Below are 22,772 nucleotides of genomic sequence, written 5' to 3' on the forward strand. Positions count from 1 at the left end.
AAATGCTTGGGGGAACTTCAATGTGGTTCGAGTTCTCTAGGTATGGTAGGATCTCCTAAAGGACAAGGGAGGGTTAGGATCCAAGTACTTCGTGTATTGGATAGATTACTGGTACCGTAGGAGACGGTACAATATGTACCTACGGACCTGCGAAGTGTGTGTATACCCAAAATGAGGACACATAGCCCGTATGCGGCAAGGGTGATAACCGGGATACGAAGGTGTCGTCCTTCTACTAGTAGAAAAGGTTACTTGTATTGCAGTATGACTGATCATCGTATGCGGTGGCTCCAACGAATGTCCAAATTCTTCCCCATTGGAATTGTGATGCAATACCGTAACCCAAACCTATGTGCTGGGTTTACTTTTAAGGTATTCGCAGGTTAATAAAATCCATTAAAGAATTGTTTTCATAAGAAGGTGTGTATCACCAAGGAAAACTAATTTCGAATAAAATATAACTATCATATATGATGTTTTACGTAAGTTATCATACAGTCATTTGCATACTGTTCATTATTATGCTGGGCATTATAGCTCACACTTGTTTTCTTAAATTGACACAACACAACAGTGAATCAAGATGCCTGCCATGAGAACCACAGCCATGAAATGGGTAGGAAATGGCCAGTTGTTCCGTAGATTATTTGGTGTTGTACCACAGGTAGTCCGAATAAGCTGGATTAGTTTTCAGTTGTTTTTAGTTCGGCTTATTTATAAGTATGACTTATGTAAGGTAATAAATAAGAAACGTATATTTGTCCGACGGACTAGCCTTACTTAAAGGTTACTCCCCGGTAAGACTTAATCACTTTTGGGTTGTAATAATTATCACTTGATGGTTGAATTACTCTAGTTATGAATGGTTCGTTTCCAAGACAATAACATGTAAGTGTGTGTGATAAGTGTGGGGTCATGAAGCGTGAGTATTTATATATTGTAGTGTGAGTTGTGTGGTTGTAGTAGTTTAGATGGCGTGGCCTCCGAGATTCCTGACCCCGGATTTTGGGGCGCCACAGAAATGGTATTAGAGCCTTAGGTTATTAAATCTTGGAAATGATAGGATATAAAATACGTAGACATAGGAATAATAAAATAATCAATTAATACTCAAGTCGAGTTTGTCGTCGGGCTACACGGGTAGTCCTGACAGTTTTACCCTCAAGGGAATTCCGACTCTAAGTTAGTAACATCTTGCCTATTGTGTCAGGTACCAGTGGAGCCTATGAGGGAGGTTGACCCTGTTGAGGATGTTATGGTTCCTGAGCGTGACCCTACTCCCGAGCCAGAGAACCCACCCATTGATGATTCAGATAATGACCCTACTGAGGATGTCCCATAGGTGGAGACTGACCTTCTTGTCCCCATAGCTAATGGCGTTGAGATGACCCAGGGAGATGGCGTAGGCTAGAGGGATGTAGAGATGTACTCTCACCCGACTATTCGCTCTCCTACCCCACCCCTAGGGATTCAGAGCCCTATGCCCTACACTGATGATGATGATGAGGATGGGATATATGCACAGGTCTACGAGGCTTATGACATATCCTCTAGCGACCCAGACTTACCTCTACCACCCCCGACGACCATACATGTAGCTGCACACGACTGGATGGTGGCTCAGCTTTATGCTGAGATTACTGCGGCATCTGCTCGCATTGCGGAGTTACGCCATACATTGACAGCTGAGAGAGCCATCAGACTAGGATACCCGGGGGATTTCCGAGCTGCTTCCCCAGCCCTAGCCCGCAGAGAGATTGATGGGATCGAGCTCCGTACCCGGGTTCAGATGAGGATGATAGCGATTGGAGGATACATCCCGGTAGTTGATGCAGAGTTGATGTTGGCAGGAGCGATGAGGAGGGTGCATGACCTCACGCGCAGTGACACTGACTGAGGGAATAGTGACTAGAGATGGACCTTGAAGAAGGCTGGGTGACTTATCACCAATTTTGATAGGATAGCTAGTAGTAGATAGTGTTCCTAGCCCTTCAGGGTACACGACTTATGTATTTGCATTTTAGTATTCAGGACAAGTAGTGATGTATTATAATCAGGCATGTATGAACTCAGCTAGTTGTTTTGTTCCCCAAAGATATAAGTGGGTGACCTTATGAAATATATATCTAAGCGGTAATCAAGAAATTGATGTCTATATTATTGCACTTTAAAAAAATATGCTAGATAATAAATGACATTCTTACACATGAATAAATTAATCCAACTGTTATAATTACAACTATGTTGACAAATCTTCATTATCAGAACAATGCCACCCCGTAGAAGAGGAACCAGGGCACAACCCGCAGAATCAGTTAACCAACAACGGAATGAACCTGACCCTGTAGTAAATGAAGAAAGTGAAGAGGACCTAGACTATAATGAATATGATGAGGAAGAATATGTAAAAGAAGAGGCTAAGGATACCCATCAGGGAGGGAACCCCATGAATGAATTTATAGAACTGCTAAGAGCAAATCTGAACCAACAGCCTATTCCACCACAACCACAGGCTGCCCAACAGACTGCAACCACTGCCTTTAGGGCCTTCTATTAGGCACAAAGCACGCGGTAATATTCACGCAAGTATACGCGTTCGCAAGTAGTATAAGATATAAATCAGATTCGTTCCCACAGAGACTGGTTTAGGTTAAGTTCAATTTATGCACCTATGCAACAATGTATGGTTATCGCTCAATGCTAAGACAAATAACAAATTGGGTTTTTATTAAACTAAGAGATTATATTAAATAACATTAACTAAGAGAATTGAGGTTGAATTACTATATATGACAAACATGGGATTCTAACTTCATTACTACTTCATTCAATAGCCTTTTCGTTCTTAACCTTAGCATATGATGGTGATGACACTAATCTGATAACACGAAACTGATAAACGTCAACTTTCGTTGCACGAGCACCATTCTACTAGACATCCACAAAAGAGATAGAAGCTGAATAGGCACCAATTATATTGAGACCCTATATGTCTATAGAATTTGATAACATAACGGTTTAAGCACAAGTTATCCATAATGATTACATAGGGCAAGTAAAACGGTTAGAGTTACCTACGAATCATGCATAACAAATACATGAACCTATGCTAGCATGACAAGTTCTAAACCTCTATATTCACTGTCGCTTCAATAGAGATTAACACGCTATCTTATATGTCAGTTATGCACATAAGACGAATAAGCACAACCAATACTAGGATATCAATCAATCACCACACACCAAGATATCGAAATAAATTAACTATTGAAATCAATAAGTAAATCCGCTAGAATCCCATGATAACGATTAGCCCATAATTGAACTCATCGTCACCATGGGTTCCAATGAAAGCATGATAATACACACAATATAAACTAATAAAAATACTTATTAAAACCAGAGTACGTCACAAGAGTAATAAGGTTCAAATTAAAAAAAACTAGCATCCACTGATACAACGAATAAAAGAATCACAAGAAAATGTATGCTTCCTCTTCTTCGTTGCGATGTGCTAAAACGGTCTTCTTCCTTCTCTCCTTGCTCCTTGCTCCTTGCTTGATACCACTCTTATGTGAAACGTCTCTGAGAACTACTTATACAGAAGCCTACAAGAACCAGCCGTCTCAGAAGTCCATCAGAATAAGGATTATAAAATTCAGTATTAAAATTTTCATCCCTGAGCGGCCGCCCCAGATTCCTGAGTGGGCGCCCAAGCTCCCAGGCGGCCGCCCCAGAATCCTGAGCGGGCGCCCAAGCACCGTTTGGAAAATTCTGAATTCTGCTCCTGATTTTGCTGTGTTCTGCCCCCAACTTTCCACAACCAATGCCACACACTTCCCCAGGCTTATTTTTGATGAATTCTTCCTATATACGCAAGTTATACCATGAAATGCAAAAATACTAGAAAAACGCATCAAATACACAAAATACCTAATTTCAAGACATCAATTCAAGCCATTATAAGACGTTCTAAGTGGTATAAAATGCCACTTATTACACCCCCAAACTTAAATCGATGCTTGTCCTCAAGTGCCACAGACTCAAAAACAAAACAAAAACATGCATGAATGCAATCTACATGAAATGCAGCGATCCCCCTGACAATGACTAAACCAACCAACTCATGATATCTCAACAAATGCAATTAGGCGAATAAAGATCAACCAAATCATGCAAACTAACATACAACTAGAAACGTGGTGTGTGCGGATGCTTAACAGATATGCTTCGAAACTAGATCAATTATCATAACTCGATTATCCTCAAGGCAATCACATGATTATACGAAGAATAAATTCTAGGCACAAAATGACTTATAACACTTCAAGATCACTGGAGCTTATTACGGAATCATGTTTTTATTCAACACAACAACAAATGCTTATTTGACCGTGCAATGAGTGAGGTCCACAAAAGACTTATGCAATGGCATCCATTTAGCCAGCGTTAGGTTAGCGGATCCTAGACTATAAAAGCCTTAGGTCACTAGGCACAAAGTCCCCTAAGAACTTAATAACTCGAATACCAAAGCGCCCACTCGTGATCAATTATGCATTAACTCTTTTTTTTTCTTTCCCTTTTTTCTTTTTTTCTTTTTTTTCTATTTTTTCAAATCTCTGAGCAAGTGCGTTTCGCTCCATCTTGATCAACCCTAGACTACTCGCATAAAAATACGAGCCGGCTACTAGCCATTTGACACCTAGCCACAATTATCAATGAATTCCAATTTTTACTCCAATTTTTTTCCTTGTCATGCCTTTTATCATTAAGGGCCTATCATAAATTCTAAGCACAATCAATAGATTAACCTCAAAAACCGTCAAACCATGACAACCATCTAGTCCTTAAGCATATTCTAAGAGTTAGTGAAATTACAAGTGTTTCTAGCATGCATGTCAACCTACAAGACTCAATCATCACTCTAACGCTATCACTACACTTGCATCAATATCACAAATCAATCGGTAAAGAAACGCAAAAGGGATCATGGTATATGCATGAGCTAAATGACATGATAAATAAAGCTATAAAATAAAATAAAAAAACTATTATATGGCAAAAATATGCAACTATATGAACTAAACTATCATGAATATGCAACTACATGACACACACACAAAAATATTCCTTAACTACCACCCCCAAACTTAAAATTTTCAATATCCTCATTGAAGGTAATAATAAGGATTTCAGGCATACCTAATTAGCAGAAGAGTCACCCTCGTCGGGTGGAGGATCAGGTGGCCAATCAACCTCGCCACCAGTATCTCGGACAACAGTACCAAAAGCGTGTGTCAAATCTTTAGCAAACTGATGGTGAATGTCGTGCATGGCCTCCATACGCCTAGTCAATCTTCTATATTATGCATCACCAAAACCAGTCCTATCAATTACATATTGCACATGAGAAGAACCCTCTATAGGCACGGGAATATCCGTCCAGCCACTCTCTACATCATCAAAAATATATCCCAAGCCCTTATCATGTGGTGCACCTAACAATGAATAACTCAAGTGATTTGGCATTCGGTTGAGCTCAAGTGTGGAAGCTTGTTAGGTCCCAATTTGTTTGTAGAAGGGGGGGTTGAATGCAAACAATACCGTTTAGTCGAATAAAATGCGGAATAAAATTGTGAAACAAAATTCAAGTTAAATAAAACTTTTATTAAACTTGAAAGGTGTTACAACTACGGTATCGGTTACAAGGGATTAATCTCAAATCAATTATTACAAATTTAGAATAAATTCGACATGAACTTTTTCTATTTTTGTAATTAAAAGATCAAATGCTAAATGCGATTTGAGATTAAGTTCTAGGGATTTTAATCCGCTAGATTGATACACAAGAACAAGATAAGTATTTCTAGTTGATTGGATTTAACTTTACAATCTAGAAATTGATCTTGAAGTTGCAGAAGAGATGTAATATTTTTCTGCTTCTTTTTTTTCTTTTTGTTCTTCTGTATGTTCTGTTTGATTGCTTTCTGTTAGTTGTTATGAATTGGATGCTTCTGCTTCTTTTAATCAACACAGCCGAGATTAATGAACTGGTATGACAATCCTTTGTCCAATAAGACTTTCGGTGTGACAATCTTTAAAGCTAGCAAGATAATTAAAATGAACTAGCAAGACTTTCGGTATGACAATCAATTGTCATACCGATTGTCATAGTAGTACAAATGAAATTGTCTTACTGAATTAATAAGTGATTTTAATCTAAATAATAATTTTATCACGACAGTCAACTGAATTAGCATGACTTTCGGTATGACTATCAATTGTCATACCGATTGTCATACTAGTACAATTAGTTGTCTTTTTAGAATTAAAACAGATTTTAACCAATTAAAATTCTGTAAATCCTTAATATTAATTCTAAATTAATTAATCAATTTAATTCAATTAATCAATAAATTAATCCTTGCAGATATAATTTATTTTCTTAATTAAATTATATGACTTAATTAATTAATAGAGAATTAATACTAACCCTGAGCAGCATCCATTCTTCTGACAATCTTCTGAAAGTCACTGAGACTTATGAATCAATTCCGCCACTTCAATGCTGACACTCGATGTACTGTCTGGTTCATGAGTGACTAACTTTGGTGACGTTTCTTCATGTCTTGACTTTGATATTCTGATTGAATCCTTGTAATAAATGATACCATGACGAGATCTCTGTCACTTGATTAAATCCACGATCTTGATTTATATCACTGAGGCATGATCAAATTCTTGAACTTCTTCCAGTGAATCTTCAAGTCTGCAGATGAACAATGTTTCTTTATTCTTTGACATATGTTACTTTGTGAGATCTCTCTGATGATAGATCCACTATTTACTTATTACATTCTTATTTGAGTTGAGTTAAATACTCGAATAAACGAGTAGGCTATGACATATGCCTTTCAATCTCCCCCTATTTGCTTGTTAGACAATAACAACAAATACCTAGAGGATAACTCAACTAACAAATAAGAAAAAGATATAAACAGTAATGTAAAGTAAATAGCAGAAAAGTTCTGGATTATATTTAACATTTTCCAGATTCCAAATGAAATTTACAAGTGAATACAAGATAGATGTTCCTCTAGCCTGAACATATAACTACATTAGACTATCTTGATTCATAAAGCTCTAATCATATTACATTGAGTTTTGAGCTAATTGACTTCAGTTGTCTTCTCTTCTGACTTCACCTTCTTCTAAATCTTGAAGCAATTCCTTGTCAAAGACACGATCCTTTTCTGAAGTGAAGCTTGCAGGTCTGACTGGTTGAACTCCAACTGACTTCAGCTTATTCTTGAGTTGATTGTACCTTTTAACATTCTTTTCACAATAAGCTTGAATCAAGTCAGCAGCTTGAGTCTTCAACATGGATGAATATCCAGCAGTTCTCAAATGATGTTCCATCCAGACCAGATGCTTAGCTGAGTAGTCTTTAAGAGATTGTACATCTAGCTGACAGATTTGAAGACAATTAGACTTAAAGAATCTCACCTGATGAGGATTGTTGACCACTTGAGGACTAGCCCTGCTGGCAAACTCTTTAAGCCTTTCTCGAAGAACTTCATTCAATTCTGAGCTTCTTTTGACTTTGTTTAAAAGAATCCAAATCTCTGACAAAGAACGATTCTCAAATAGATGAAGTGACACCTTGAATGATCCTTCACTCTGACAATATACAAAAATGCTCATCTCATTTAGGGATCTATCAAAAGCAGCTGTGATCCTTGAGACTTCAGTTTTGATAGCATTCATGTACATGTCATTGTTAGGATTTGAGATTTCCATCTTGTCAAGAAGATATAAGAACTACCTATCATTGTTAGTGCTCAGCTGAGGCATATCGAGTACTCTCCTAGCTTCATCCCATTTTTCACCAATCTTTAGTTTGACATCTCTTCTCCTTTCTTGAGCCTTAATGTCATGAAGACGTTGCTTTTGAAGAGTTTCTGTTCTTTGTATGTCTTTCCTCCTGTCAATGATCTGAGAGACCTTCTTGAGTTCAGCTTCTTTTCTTTTCATCTCTGACTGCTCCTTCTGAAATTCTTTCCCAAACATAGGATCCACTGTATCTTCCTCTTCCCAATCTTCAAAATCACTTTCCTCTTCAGCTTCAAATAACCCATCTTTATCTTCCTGAACTGGTTCAGTGGGAATGTCAAAAATATCAAAGTCATCCTGTTCTCCACTGTAGTAGACATCATCAGCCTTTCCTTTATCTCCAGCAGAGGTATCTTTTTCCTTCCCTTTGGCACTACTCCCTTTCTTCTCCCCCTTAGTTGAGGGATCTTCTACTGACCTTCCTTTGGAACTTCCATCACCTCCAGAGCCTGATCCTCCACCAGACGGTCCTTCAAAATAAGCTCTTTGTTCTTCATTAGGGCAATGAGAATTCTTGATCATGTAATATAGGTGCTTCATCCCTTCATTGAGATGTTCCATGCCCGTCTCTATCTTTAGAAATCTTGAGGAGTCCAGTGAATGATTCATCTCAACGAGGTCTTCAAGAGAAGTCATTCTTGTATGTAGAAAGCAGAAGTTGGATATGTCATCAGCTGATAAAGTTGGAGTGTCCTGAATAGAATTGAGCTTTGGTATTACAGTAGTCTTTAGATCTGAGATGTCATTCCTTATGATTGCAAGCTGATTGTTGATAGAGGTGGAAGAAGAAGACCGTTCAACCACTTGTGCTTTGAATGCTTGAGCCTCAGCTTGACTTTTAGCAAGTTCTTCTTTTAGGGCAGCAATCTGAGCTAACAGGTTTACAGTATCAGTGTCTGTGTGTGCTCTCACCTGAATTTCACTCGTGTTTGGTTCACTCATCTCACGTGCATGTGTTTCTCTCAATATAATTGCTCGTGAGGAGTCTTCCAGTTGCTGTTCTTCTGTACCTGCATTAAAAATCACCCTAGCCTCTTCAAGAGAGGTCAGTGGTGGTGCAATGGGAATTCGCGAGTCCCGATCCTCAGTCAATACTATCAAATCTTTTGGAATAGATGTCTGAATTGCTTCAGGGATAGATTGACCGAGTTGCCCTCCACTTTCTCCAGATAAATCTGCGAGTGGAGAATCCCATAAGGGAGCCAGAGGTGTTGGATCTGGGAGGGGAGAAAATGACTCTATTAAAGGTGGCTGAGAGTCAGATTTTCCCTCAGAAGCATGTGACTGCTCTTCTGCCGTAACTATGGCAGGCACTGTAACCGACTCTACGTGCACTCCTCGCTGTGTGTCCTGAGTATGATCTGGGGAAGTGTATGGTTCCATTGTGAGTAATGGAATTGTGCTTGACTCAGTACAAGATGCCATGGCCCTATGGCGAAATTCAATAGATGCATCCTGTTGAGAGAATGCCTCTAGTAACTGTTCATTGGCCATTTCAAAGTCCATGTCCTGTTGGGAGGACAAGGATGGGCTTTCAGATGCCTCAGAATATGTTCTTCTTTTCTTAGGAGGAGGCAGAGCTGAGGGTTCACTCATATTTAACAATGTACTACTTCCTAGTAATCTCCTGGGTAACATTTTAGACAGTGGGGGAGAGGTTGAGATAGAATGTGACTCTGTGTTTGGCTCTATGACCTGGGATTGAAGCTGTGGTTCTACAACTTCATGGTCAGCCCTATCAACCACTGGGGGTCTTTCAACAGAAGTAGGAAGAGAGTGAGAGTGAGGAATTACTACCTGTAATGGAAGAGCCTGGGTGGCTTGAACCACTGGAGGTTGAGGTTGCTGTTCATGGCCGGGAAGATTAAAAATAGGTAAGGGAATATAATTGGCCATGAAAGCAGATACAAGTACTGGAACTTGCATAAATTTGAAGGTTGTGTCTTGGCGAGTGTAAATCTTTTTGCTAACTGGAGGGGGTTCGGTTACCGCAGAGTTAGCAAAAAGGGCTTTGTGTTCGGGTGTGAGTAGATGATCTGCTATAAGCATGAGAAAATGAGCATAGTAACATGATACCCTACGATTTGTAGAATGATCACGTAAAGCAGAAGTTAGACGTCTCAAGAGAATGGGAAAAAGTAGTTTGCCAAAATTGATCCTTTGATTGAAAACAACCGCAAGACCAATATACTGCAGAGTGGAAGTGATGTTATGAAAATTGGATTTTGTGCAGTTGGCAAACACTTTGGAAAGTGTATCGAAGAAAAATATCCCATTCAGACACCAAATTTGATTTAGAAAGTTTGGTTAAATTGATCACCCCCTGATAGTGAATAGCATTGAAAAAATTTGTGATATCATTTTCAGAGGGTAAATTACAGAAATTGTTTAGTGGAAAATTTAACGCACGATTGACGACTGTTTCATCAACTACATACTGTGTGTTTGCGACGGTGAATGAAAAAGATTTTGAATCATCGGCCACAGTAGAAGTTGTGCAAATCAGTCTAAGTAGATCGACGTTTAAAATCACATTTGATTTAATAGCAGAGCTAACAATCGAATGGTCATTTAAAAATCTAATCCATGGCTTAAATTTTTCAACATCACATTTTTCTGGATTAAAATAACCAACCTGATTATGCGCGACAATTTGGAAATTGAGAGCCATTTTTTAAATAATAATAAGACACACGCTTTTCAGAATTTTAAGAATAATATTAAGAAAATTCGAATTAATTAAATTAATTTAATAATTCGAATTAAATTAATTATTATCGAAAAATTTAGACAGAAATGTATCTCGTTAAAATTCTTAACTCACAAAAGCAGTTGAAAAGCCAAAAGACACAAATCAGAAATTAAAATTAAAAATAAAAAGTTCAAAATCAACAACCACAAATTGAATTTGAAGGGGCAAATTGATTTTTATTTGATTTTGCGTTTTTATATAAAAATTTTTTTTTTTTAATAAAAATCCAACAGCACCTCTGTATATATATACTTGTATGTATATATCACAAAGTGATGAATCAGTTTGCTGAGTAAAAACTCGAGCAAGGAAAGAGCAGTTCTAAGGTTTTGGTTCGAAGAGAGAGAAGAGAGAAAATAAAGAAGAAAAACTGTTCGATTTTTTTTTTGAAACGAACTGAACTGTTGAAATGGTTTAAAAAAGAGCAAACAGATGCCTTTATATTACAGCTGGTATGACAATCCGGGATTGTCATACCGATTGTCATACCAGGCAAAAGAAGGAGAAAGAAAAACAATAGAATAAATACTAAAATTATAACTGGTATGACAATCTGATAGTCATACCGATTGTCATACCAGTATAATAATAAAAGGAAACTAATTATATATATGGTTTAAAACTGGCAAGACAATTGATAGTCATACCGATTGTCTTGCCAGTATAAAACTATACTGAATAACATAATAACAAAATTTGAACTGAAATGACTTTCAGCAAGACAATTTCAATTGTCTTGCCGATTGTCATACCAGCTTTAAACACAGAAACACACACATTTATAAATTTAAAAAGACTTATTTAACTTAGTAAAAATATTAGAAAATATTTACAAAATAGTAAAACTGAAATACAGACTTATAATATTTACAGAATTAATTATTTTTATTTCAAAAATAGATTTCTGTTGAATTTTAGCAAATAAAATTCATAGAAAAATATTTTTAGAGAAAATAAAATATTCTGAGATATTTTAAATTAACAAGAAGGGAAAATAAAAATAGATAAGATAATATCTATTACATAGAAATAAGCAAGAAATATGATAAAATGATAAAATAAATTTGCAAATGAATTTTTCATTTATGAAAAATTCATTTGTAAATTCATTCAAGAACATATCTCAGATATTAACTAAATTAATCACTAAAACTATTCAACATGCCCAATTTACCAACTAATCTGGTAAATGTGGATTCGTCAAGTGGTTTAGTGAAAATATCTGCTATTTGTTCTTCTGTTGGAACAAAAAATAGTTCAACAATACCATTCATGACGTGCTCTCTAATAAAATGATACCTGATGTCAATGTGCTTTGTCCTCGAGTGCTGCACAGGGTTGTTGGTGATGGCTATTGCACTTGTGTTGTCACATAAAATAGGAATCTTGTTCAATACAGAGCCATAGTCTCGTAGTTGGTTCCTAATCCACAAGATCTGAGCACAGCAGCTTCCAGCAGCAATATATTCAGCCTCGGCCGTTGAGTTGGAAACTGTTTGCTGTTTCTTGCTGTACCATGAGACTAGCCTGCTTCCTAGGAATTGACAACTTCCTGAGGTGCTTTTCCTATCAACAACACTTCCTGCATAATCTGAATCTGTATATCCGACAAGGTTAAAACCAGATTCTTTAGGGTACCAAATACCTAGATTTGGTGTTCCCTTAAGATATCTTAAGATTCGTTTAACAGCAACGAGATGAATATCTCTAGGATCCGCTTGGAACCTTGCACATAAACATGTAGCATACATAATATCTGGTCTACTTGCAGTAAGATAGAGTAACGAGCCAATCATACCTCTGTAGGTTGTGACATCTACCTTAATGGAGTTTTCACATGGTCCAAGCTTGACAGCTGTAGTTGATGGAGTCTTTGCTGATGCAGAATCCTCTAGATTGTACTTTTTGAGGAGTTCCTTGAGATACTTGGATTGACAAATAAATGTTCCATCTAACCTTTGATTTACTTGTAATCCAAGAAAGAACTTCAGCTCTCCCATCATGCTCATTTCAAACTTGCTGTGCATTAACTTAGCAAATCTCTTACAGAGATTATCATTAGTAGACCCAAATATTATATCATCCACATAGACTTGGACTAATATAGTATCATTCTTATGTTTTTTAGAAAAGAGAGTTTTGTCTATGACACCTCTAATAAAGCTATTTTCAATAAGAAATTCAGAGAGAGTGTCATACCATTTTCTTGGAGACTGTTTTAGCCCATAGATAGCCTTGAAAAGAAAGAAGACAAAATCCAAATGATCTGGATCTTCAAAACCAGGAGGTTGCTCTACATATACCTCTTCATCCAGCTTTCCATTCAGAAAGGCGCTCTTGACATCCATTTGATAAACTTTAAAGTTTGAAAATGCTGCGAATGCCAGAAATATCCTGATGGCCTCAAGTCTAGCCACTGGAGCATAGGTTTCATCATAATCAATGCCTTCAGCTTGAGAATACCCTTTAGCTACCAGTCTTGCCTTGTTTCTTGTAACCATACCATCTTCATCTAGTTTATTCCTGAATACCCACCTAGTACCAACAGCTTTCTTGTGTACATGTCTAGGTACCAGTTTCCAGACTTGTTGACTTTCAAACTGATTGAGTTCATCTTGCATAGCAATCACCCAATCTGGATCAGTCAGTGCTTCTTCAATTTTCTTAGGTTCCATTTCAGAAAGAAATCCTGAGAACAGACACTCATTTTGAGTAGCACGTCTAGTTCTGACTCCAACATCTGGATCACCAATAATCAACTCAAAAGGGTGAGCTTTATTCCAGACAGTCTGTCTTGGAAGATTTGATCTTGATGATTCGCCTTGAAATTCATTGTGATGTTGTGTCCTACTAGATGATCCTTCAGCATCTCCCCCTGAGTTGTTGCCATGTTGACTTGAAGATTCTTCGTCAGTAGCAGTGGTATCTCCATTGTTGCCAAAGTTTCCATCACTATTACCTTGAGTATCATCAGGATTAACAGGTTCTTCACCAGCAACAACCTCAGGTTCTTGACCATGTTCTGATTCTGAATCTGACGTATCATCAAACTTCAGTTTCTCAGAAGGATCTTCAGTTTGGATACTAGGGAGTTTAGTGTCATCAAATGTAACATTGACACTTTCAGTTACTTTATGTTGATCAATGATATACACTCTATATGATCTTCTTCCATATCCAACAAAAATACCCTCATATGCCTTTGCCTCGAACTTACCACGACGATCATCTCCATCCTTGAGCACGAAGCATCTGGCACCAAATACATGAAAGTATTTGATAGAAGGTTTCTGTTCATTCAAAATCTCATAAGGAGTTTTCATGAAGTCTTTGTTGATTAGAGTTCGATTCTGAGTATAACATGCAGTATTGACAGCTTCAGCCCAAAAGTACATTGGAAGACCTGATTCACTTAACATCGTTCTTGCAGCTTCAATCAATGTACGATTCTTCCTTTCTACCACTCCATTTTGCTGAGGGGTTCTAGGAGCTGAAAATTGTCTGGTAATCCCTTTGTCTGTACAGAATCCATTGAGAAGTGCATTCTTGAATTCTGTTCCATTATCTGACCTTATTGCTCTAACAGGGACGTTAGAATCTAACTCAATCATCTTGATATGATCAATCACAACTTGTGGTGTTTCATCCTTAGAGTGAAGAAATAAAACCCACGTATACTTGGAATAGTCATCAACTATCACAAGACAGTAACACTTCTTTGACATAGAAAGGATATTAACTGGACCAAATAAATCCATGTGCAATAATTGCAGAACACCAGTTATGGAAGATGTGTCAGTGCCTTTGTGACATGCTTTCTTTGACTTTCCTTTCTGGCAAGCCTCATATAGTCCTCCTGGAGAGAATTCCAGCTGAGGCAGACCTCTTACCAATTCTCTTTTGACAAGAGAATTCATTGTTTTGAAATTGAGATGGGAAAGTCTCTTGTGCCATAGCCAACTCTCATCTGACGATGCCTTTGCATAGAAACAATTGACTTCAAGATTGCTTCCAGAGTTCATGTCAGCTACGAACAGATTTCCTTTCCGGATTCCCATTAAGGAGGGTTTTTCACTTTTCTTGTGCAAAATCTGACACTTCAGCTTGTCAAATAAAACATTGTAGCCGTTGTCACAGAACTGACTAATGCTAAGCAGATTGTGTTCAAGTCCTTGCACAACATATACATTTTCAATGATAACATTTCCAGCTAGCAAACAGCCATATCCCTCCGTTAAACCTTTGCTGTTATCTCCAAAGGTAACCACTGGGCCAGCTTTCTCAACCACATTTGATAGCAGGGCTCTATCTCCGGTCATATGTCTTGACGATCCGCTGTCAAGAATCCACACTACCGGTTGTACCTGTTTAATGCCCTGCAATACAAATGGATTAGAACTTCTTCGGAACCCAAGCTTGGCTGGGTCCGGCATACTTGTAAAATTGGCCTTTATCAGGCAAAACAACATTCTTAATTTCACTATTCTCAACATTCTCAATGACTGAACATTTGACCTTTAAAACAGCCTTATCAAATTTCTGTTTAGGCTTAGGCACAAATGTCTCCTTTCTAGCTTTAGGAGGACTAGCAGTCTTAGACCTATCATGCTTTCTATTATTCACATGCTGACGAGGAGTAGTCTTATCATTAGAAACATGCTTACCATTAAAATAAGCAAATAACAGATTAAAAGCACAAGACATACAATCAGGAACACCACATGCTTTATGAGAAGGATTAACAATAGGCAACTTATGCATGGTAGACATGGCATTTGTGTTATCCAACTCATGTGTGTCTGAGTTAGTCTCAGTTGCTTTCACAACCTTGACTGGAACTTTTGACACACTTGACTTGGAGACAGCTTTCCCATTAGCATTATCTTCAGCACGGATTTCTTTTTGAATAATAAAAGAGGTCTCATCAAATGGTTCAGCAATTGATTCTTTATAGAGGGGTTCATCAACACCCTTAAGCACATGTGGTACTTCCCTGCCTTTAGCACATACATGAGGAGGGGAGTTTATGCCTAATTTTCCAATAGCAGCATTGTAATCATAACCTATTCCATGTGTTTGATTAACAGCTTGCTTATTGTAAAACTCTTTGGACTTCGAACAAGAATTCAAAGTAAGCTTTAACCTTAGCCTCAAGACCGGTGATCTTGTCTTTGAGAATAGTTTCGAGTTGTCTATAACAGTCAACTCTATTCTCTAGAAAAGATACTTGTTCTTTTAGTTTATCTTGATTAATGTGCACAAGTCTTAATTCATTGACCTCTTTCTCAAGGTCTTTGATTTGTTGATTTAACAATTCATTATCACGACGAGCACAATCTAAGGAACCTCCTAGATGATAAACTAATTCAACATCAGTAAATTTTACCTCTTTTCTTAACGATGAGGTGCTTGCATTACTAGCCATGAGAGCAAGATTCCCAACTTCTTCATCTTCACTGTCAGTATCATCCCAGCTTCTTCCCTTTGCCAGGTACGCCCTTTCAGATTTACTCTTCTGATTAGAATCGTAAGAGTTCTTCCTAGCTTGTTTTGGCTTCTTGCATTCTGTGGCAAAGTGTCCCAACTCATTACAGTTGAAGCATCGAATGGTGCTTCGATCAACCATCCCTGTTTTATACCCACCACTGCTGGTGTTAGAGGATGAAGATCCACCTTTCTGGAATCTGTTGTAGTTGGACTTGTACTTGAACTTGGGATTCCTTTGAATCTGACATTTGAGAATCTCTTGACAATCAGGGCCATTGACTCATCCTCCAATTGCTCCAGTTCTTCCAAGGAATAATAATCATCTCCTGATTGATTTGTAGTAGGAGAATCAAATTCTGCTACTATCACATTATCTTCAACCTTGGAAGACTGTACCATTTCTTTCTGACTGTTGAGATTGTTGTTGATATTGTGGTTGTTGTTGTGTTCATCAGCTACTAGAGCAGTAGACGTGCTGACCACTCTTCCTTTCCCGTAAACTTCCTTCTGCTGAATCTGCTCCAACTCATAAGTCTTTAACACACCATAGAGCCTTTCCAAAGAAATCTCACTCAGATCTCTTGCTTCTCTTATGGCAGTGATTCTATGTTCGAGATGAGTTGGCAGTGTTAAAAGGAACTTTTTGTTGACCTCCCTGATGGAATAGTATTTACCATTAATGTTCAGGTTGTTGATCAATGCATTGTACCTCTCAAACACTTCAGTGATTCCTTCTCCTGGATTGGATTTAAAGTATTCATACTCAGAGGTTAGGATTTCTAGTTTGTTCTCCCTAACTTCCTCTGTGCCTTCATTAATAATCTCAATAGTTTCCCAGATATGTTTGGAATCTTTACAATTCATCACATGTCTATTCATCAGGGGATTAAGGGAATCTACTAAGATTAATTGAAGGCTAGCATCCAGGGAAGCTTCTTCTATTTCAGCAGGAGAGAAGTCCTCAGGATCCTTCACATAAGTTCTCGCTTTGGTGATCACCACATCATTTTCTATTACCTCTGGTTCCATAACCATAGGAATTTTTGGACCCTTCTTCAACACTTGCAAATATTTGGGATTAGCAACCTGTAAAAACAGTAGCATCTTCTTCTTCCACATAACATAATTTTCTTTATCGAAAAGTGGAATTTTAACGGTTCCAACTTTTTGTGTAGTCATTATGAATTTTTTGAGTGACTAAAAAATTCAAGAAGTGAAAGAAACACAAAAGTCTAGGATCTAGATTTGTACGTTAATCAGAAGGCTCTGATACCAATTGTTAGGTCCCAATTTGTTTGTAGAAGGGGGGGTTGAATGCAAACAATACCGTTTAGTCGAATAAAATGCGGAATAAAATTGTGAAACAAAATTCAAGTTAAATAAAACTTTTATTAAACTTGAAAGGTGTTACAACTACGGTATCGGTTACAAGGGATTAATCTCAAATCAATTATTACAAATTTAGAATAAATTCGACATGAACTTTTTCTATTTTTGTAATTAAAAGATCAAATGCTAAATGCGATTTGAGATTAAGTTCTAGGGATTTTAATCCGCTAGATTGATACACAAGAACAAGATAAGTATTTCTAGTTGATTGGATTTAACTTTACAATCTAGAAATTGATCTTGAAGTTGCAGAAGAGATGTAATATTTTTCTGCTCCTTTTTTTCTTTTTGTTCTTCGGTATGTTCTGTTTGATTGCTTTCTGTGAGTTGTTATGAATTGGATGCTTCTGCTTCTTTTTAATCAACACAGCCGAGATTAATGAACTGGTATGACAATCCTTTGTCCAATAAGACTTTCGGTGTGACAATCTTTAAAGCTAGCAAGATATTAAAATGAACTAGCAAGACTTTCGGTATGACAATCAATTGTCATACCGATTGTCATAGTAGTACAAATGAAATTGTCTTACTGAATTAATAAGTGATTTTAATCTAAATAATAATTTTATCAAGACAGTCAAGCCTGAATTAGCATGACTTTCGGTATGACTATCAATTGTCATACCGATTGTCATACTAGTACAATTAGTTGTCTTTTTAGAATTTAAAACAGATTTAACCAATTAAAATTCTGTAATCCTTAATATTAATTCTAAATTAATTAATCAATTAATTCAATTAATCAATAAATTAATCCTTGCAGATATAATTTATTTTCTTAATTAAATTATATGACTTAATTAATTAATAGAGAATTAATACTAACCCTGAGCAGCATCCATTCTTCTGACAATCTTCTGAAAGTCACTGAGACTTATGAATCAATTCCGCCACTTCAATGCTGACACTACGATGTACTGTCTGGTTCATGAGTGACTAACTTTGGTGACGTTTCTCATGTCTTGACTTGGATATTCTGATTGAATCCTTGTAATAAATGATACCATGACGAGATCTCTGTCACTTGATTAAATCCACGATCTTGATTTATATCACTGAGGCATGATCAAATTCTTGAACTTCTTCCAGTGAATCTTCAGGTCTGCAGATGAACAATGTTTCTTTATTCTTTGACAGATGTTACTTTGTGAGATCTCTCTGATGATAGATCCACTATTACTTATTACATTCTTATTTGAGTTGAGTTAAATACTCGAATAAACGAGTAGGCTATGACATATGCCTTTCAAAGCTTCTTGAATAAATAGTTCAAAACGCTCCTGAGAATTTTCAGCTCTGCTAACCCAAGAGAATCGAATGGAAAATCCAACTTCCTCTTCCACGGAGGTGCATTCAAAACCTGCATTTTCTCTACTTTAAAGAACTCCTCTTTAGCTGTGGGTAAATTTATTTCCTTGAACACATTAAAAGTGACCTTTTGATCGTAAACCTTCATCGAAAGCTCTCCTTTTTGCACATCGATCATAGTTTGTCTTGTAGCCAAGAATCGTCTTCCCAAGATGATGGAAATCTTCTTATCTTCCTCGAAATCAAGAATTACAAAGTCAGCAGAGAAGAAGAGTTTATCCACCTTGACAAAGACATCCTCCACTATACCTCCGTGGATAAGCGATGGAACGGTCAGCTAGTTACAATGACATGTATGTTGGTTTCGGATTAGGCAGACCAAGCTTCTTGAAGATAGATAAGGGCATCAGATTGATGCTAGCTCCTAAATCACATAAACACTTGTCGAACGACAAGTTTCCGATGGTGCAAGAATGGTGAAGCTTCTAGGATCTTTAAGCTTCGGAGGCAACTTCTGTTGCAGCACAACACTACATTCCTCCATTAGAGCAACGGTCTCTAAGTCATCGAGCTTCACTTTTCGAGAGAGAATACCTTTCATAAACCTCGCATAGCTAGGCATCTGTTCAAGAGCTTCAGCGAAAGGTATGTTTGATATGAAGTTTCTTGAACACCTCCAGAAACTTCTCAAACTGCTTATCCATCTTTTTCTTCTGCAGCCTTTTAGGAAAAGGAGGGGAGGATAGATCTGTTTTCTCCCCTGTATTACCCTTAGGAGGAGTGTGTTCCACAGGAGTCTTCCTTGGTTCCACCTCTGCTTCCTTTTGCACTTCTTCTTCAGCCACAACTGCATTTTCTGAAACTTGAGATGTTTCAGGCTCTTCGTCTTGCTGAATTTGGGGGCTTGCGACCTTTCCAGACCTTAAGGTGATGGTGTTCACCTATTCTTCAACTTCCCTCTTGCCTGGATTTGTTTCTGTATCACTAGGAAGTGTTCCTGGTGGTCGATTCAATAAGGCATTAGCAATTTGCCCTATTTGGTCCTCCAGAGTCTTGATAGAAACAGCCTGGCTTTGGCATATAAGAGCCTGGTTTTTGCACATAATCCTCAACTCCTCCAATTCAGATTTTTCATTCGAATGACCTGCATCATGAGTTTGAAGTTGGAGTTGTTTTCTTGATGCGAGTTGTTGCTGAAAACCAGGAGGATTGAATTCTTTATTTTCAAACTGCTGGACGGCTGTTGCATCGCATTCTGATTGTTGCTCCAACTGAAGTTAGGATGATAAGTGTCTGGAACTGGATGTTGCGATCTCTGAAGTTGCTCACAACTGAGCTGATTCACTAGATATAGCGCATTGCTCCGTCGCATGCGAACCTGCACACAGCTCACAAACACTAATTATATGATTAACACCATAGTTAGCCAGAGAATCGATCTTCATAGACAACGCCTTTAGTTGAGCAGTGATAGCCGTAGCTGTATCCACTTCAGAACTCCTGCTACCTTGCCATGTGGTAATCTCTGGGTTGGATACTGATATTCATTAGCAGCCATCAGTTCAATTAGATCATAAGCTTCCTCATAGCTCTTCGCCCATAAGGCTCCACCTGCTGCTGCATCGAGCATGGGTCTGCACTGTGCTCCCAACCCATTGTAAAAACAATTGATGATCATCCAATCAGGAATTCTATGATGAGGACACTTCTTAAGCATCCCCCTGTAGTGCTCCCAAGCTTCATATAAGATTCTCCTGATTGCTGCGCAAATTGAGTAAGAGCATTCCTTATTGCAGCTGTCTTCGCCATAGGGAAGAATTTAGTAAGAAACTTTTGAGCCAGATCTTCCTAAGTAGTAATCGAACCAGCTGGTAGAGAGTGTAACCAACTCTTAGCCTTGTCCCTCAAAGAGAATGGGAACAGTCTCAGCTTCACAGCATCTTCAGAAACACCGTTGAACTTGAAGGTGTCGCAGATCTCAATAAAGTCCCTAATGTACATATTGGGATCTTCAGTTGGAAAACCCCCAAACTAGATTGAATTCTGCACCCATTGAATTATGATAGGCTTGATCTCAAAAGTATTAGCTGTGATAGCTGGCCGGACAATGCTAGATTGAATGTCATTGATCTTAGGTTAAGAAAAATCCATCAGGATTTCATTCGTGCTGCTGGATCTCCCAGTGTAATGAGTACCTGAAACACAAACAAATAAACCATGAAAGTAAAAGAATCCGAGTCAGTGAACTTTAAACGACCACTGATGACAAGCACATAAACTAAAATTAACACCGAGTCCCCGGCAGCGACGCCAAAAACTTGTTAGGCACAAAGCACACGCTAATATTCACGCAAGTATACGCGTTCGCAAGGTAGTATAAGATATAAATCAGATTCGTTCCACAGAGACTGGTTTAGGTTAAGTTCAATTTATGCACCTATCAATAATGTATGGTTATCGCTCAATGCTAAGACAAATAACAAATTGGGTTTTTTATTAAACTAAGAGATTATACTAAATAACATTAACTAAGAGAATTGAGGTTGAATTACTATATATTGACAAACATGGGATTCTAACTTCATTACTACTTCATTCAATAGCCTTTTCGTTTTAACCTTAGCATGTGATGGTGATGACAGTAATCGGATAACACGAACTGATAAACGACAACTTTCGTTGCACGAGCACCATTCTACCAGACATCCACATAAGAAGATAGAAGCTGAATAGGCACCAATTATATTGAGACCCTATATGTCTATAGAATTTGACAACATAACGGTTTAAGCACAAGTTATCCATAATGATTACATAGGGCAAGGAAAATGGTTAGAGTTGCTACGAATCATGCATAACAAATACATGAACCTATGCTAGCATGACAAGTTCCTAAACCTCTATATTCACTGTCGCTTCAATAGAGATTAATACGCTATCTTGTATGTTAGCTACGCACATAAGAAGAATAAGCACAATCAATACTAGGATATCAATCAATCACCACACACCAAGATATCGAAACAAATTAACTATTGAAATCCATAAGTAAATCCGCTAGAATCCCATGATAACGATTAGCCCATAATTGAACTCATCGTCACCATGGGTTCCAATGAAAGCATGATAATACACATAATATAAACTAATAAAAATACTAATTCAAACCAGAGTACGTCACAAGAGTAATAAGGTTCAAATTAAAGAAAACTAGCATCCACTGATACAACGAATAAAAGAATTACAAGAAAACGTATGCTTCCTCTTCTTCGTTGCGATGTGCTAAAACGGTCTTCTTCCTTCTCTCCTTGCTCCTTTCTTGATACCACTTATGTGAAACGTCTCTGAGAACTACTTATAGAGAAGCCCACAAGAACCAGCAATCTCAGAAGTCCATCAGAATAAGGATTATAAAATTCAGTATTAAAATTTTCATCTGAGCGGCCGCCCAGATTCCTGAGTGGGCGCCCAAGCTCCCAGGCGGCCGCCCCAGCATCCTGAGCGGGCGCCCAAGCACCTTCTGGAAAATTCTGAATTCTGCTCCTGATTTTGCTGCGTTCTGCCCCCAACTTTCCACAACCAATGCCACACACTTCCCTAGGCTTATTTCTGATGAATTCTTCCTACATACGCAAGTTATACCCTGAAATGCAAAAACACTAGAAAAACGCATCAATACACAAAAGACCTGATTTCAAGACATCAATTCAAGCCATTATAAGACATTCTAAGTGGTATAAAATGCCACTTATCACCTTCAAATCTCTCAACCCCCAGAGTTTCTAGGATCTGCCGACCCCGTTAAAGCACGGGCCTGGCTCAAAGAGATAGAAATGTCCTTCGAGATACAAGACCATTTTCGCTTCTTACATGCTGAAAGGAGAAGTTAACTACTGGTGGGAGTCCAAACGAAACCTAGAGACTGATGTTGTGATCCATGGGA

The 22,772-nt window shown here is 37.8% G+C and overlaps 1 non-coding gene across 1 annotated transcript; it reads left to right on the forward strand.

Moving 5' to 3' along the window:
- The first annotated feature begins 20,517 nt into the window (after positions 1–20,517).
- Positions 20,518–20,623, forward strand: LOC141662676 (small nucleolar RNA R71). Its single transcript, XR_012550778.1, has one exon. It is a non-coding gene; the product is annotated as a small nucleolar RNA R71 (small nucleolar RNA).
- The last annotated feature ends 2,149 nt before the right edge of the window (positions 20,624–22,772 follow it).

This window comes from Apium graveolens, chromosome 5 (genome assembly GCF_009905375.1).
Source record: "Apium graveolens cultivar Ventura chromosome 5, ASM990537v1, whole genome shotgun sequence".
NCBI classification, from domain to species: Eukaryota; Viridiplantae; Streptophyta; class Magnoliopsida; order Apiales; family Apiaceae; genus Apium; species Apium graveolens.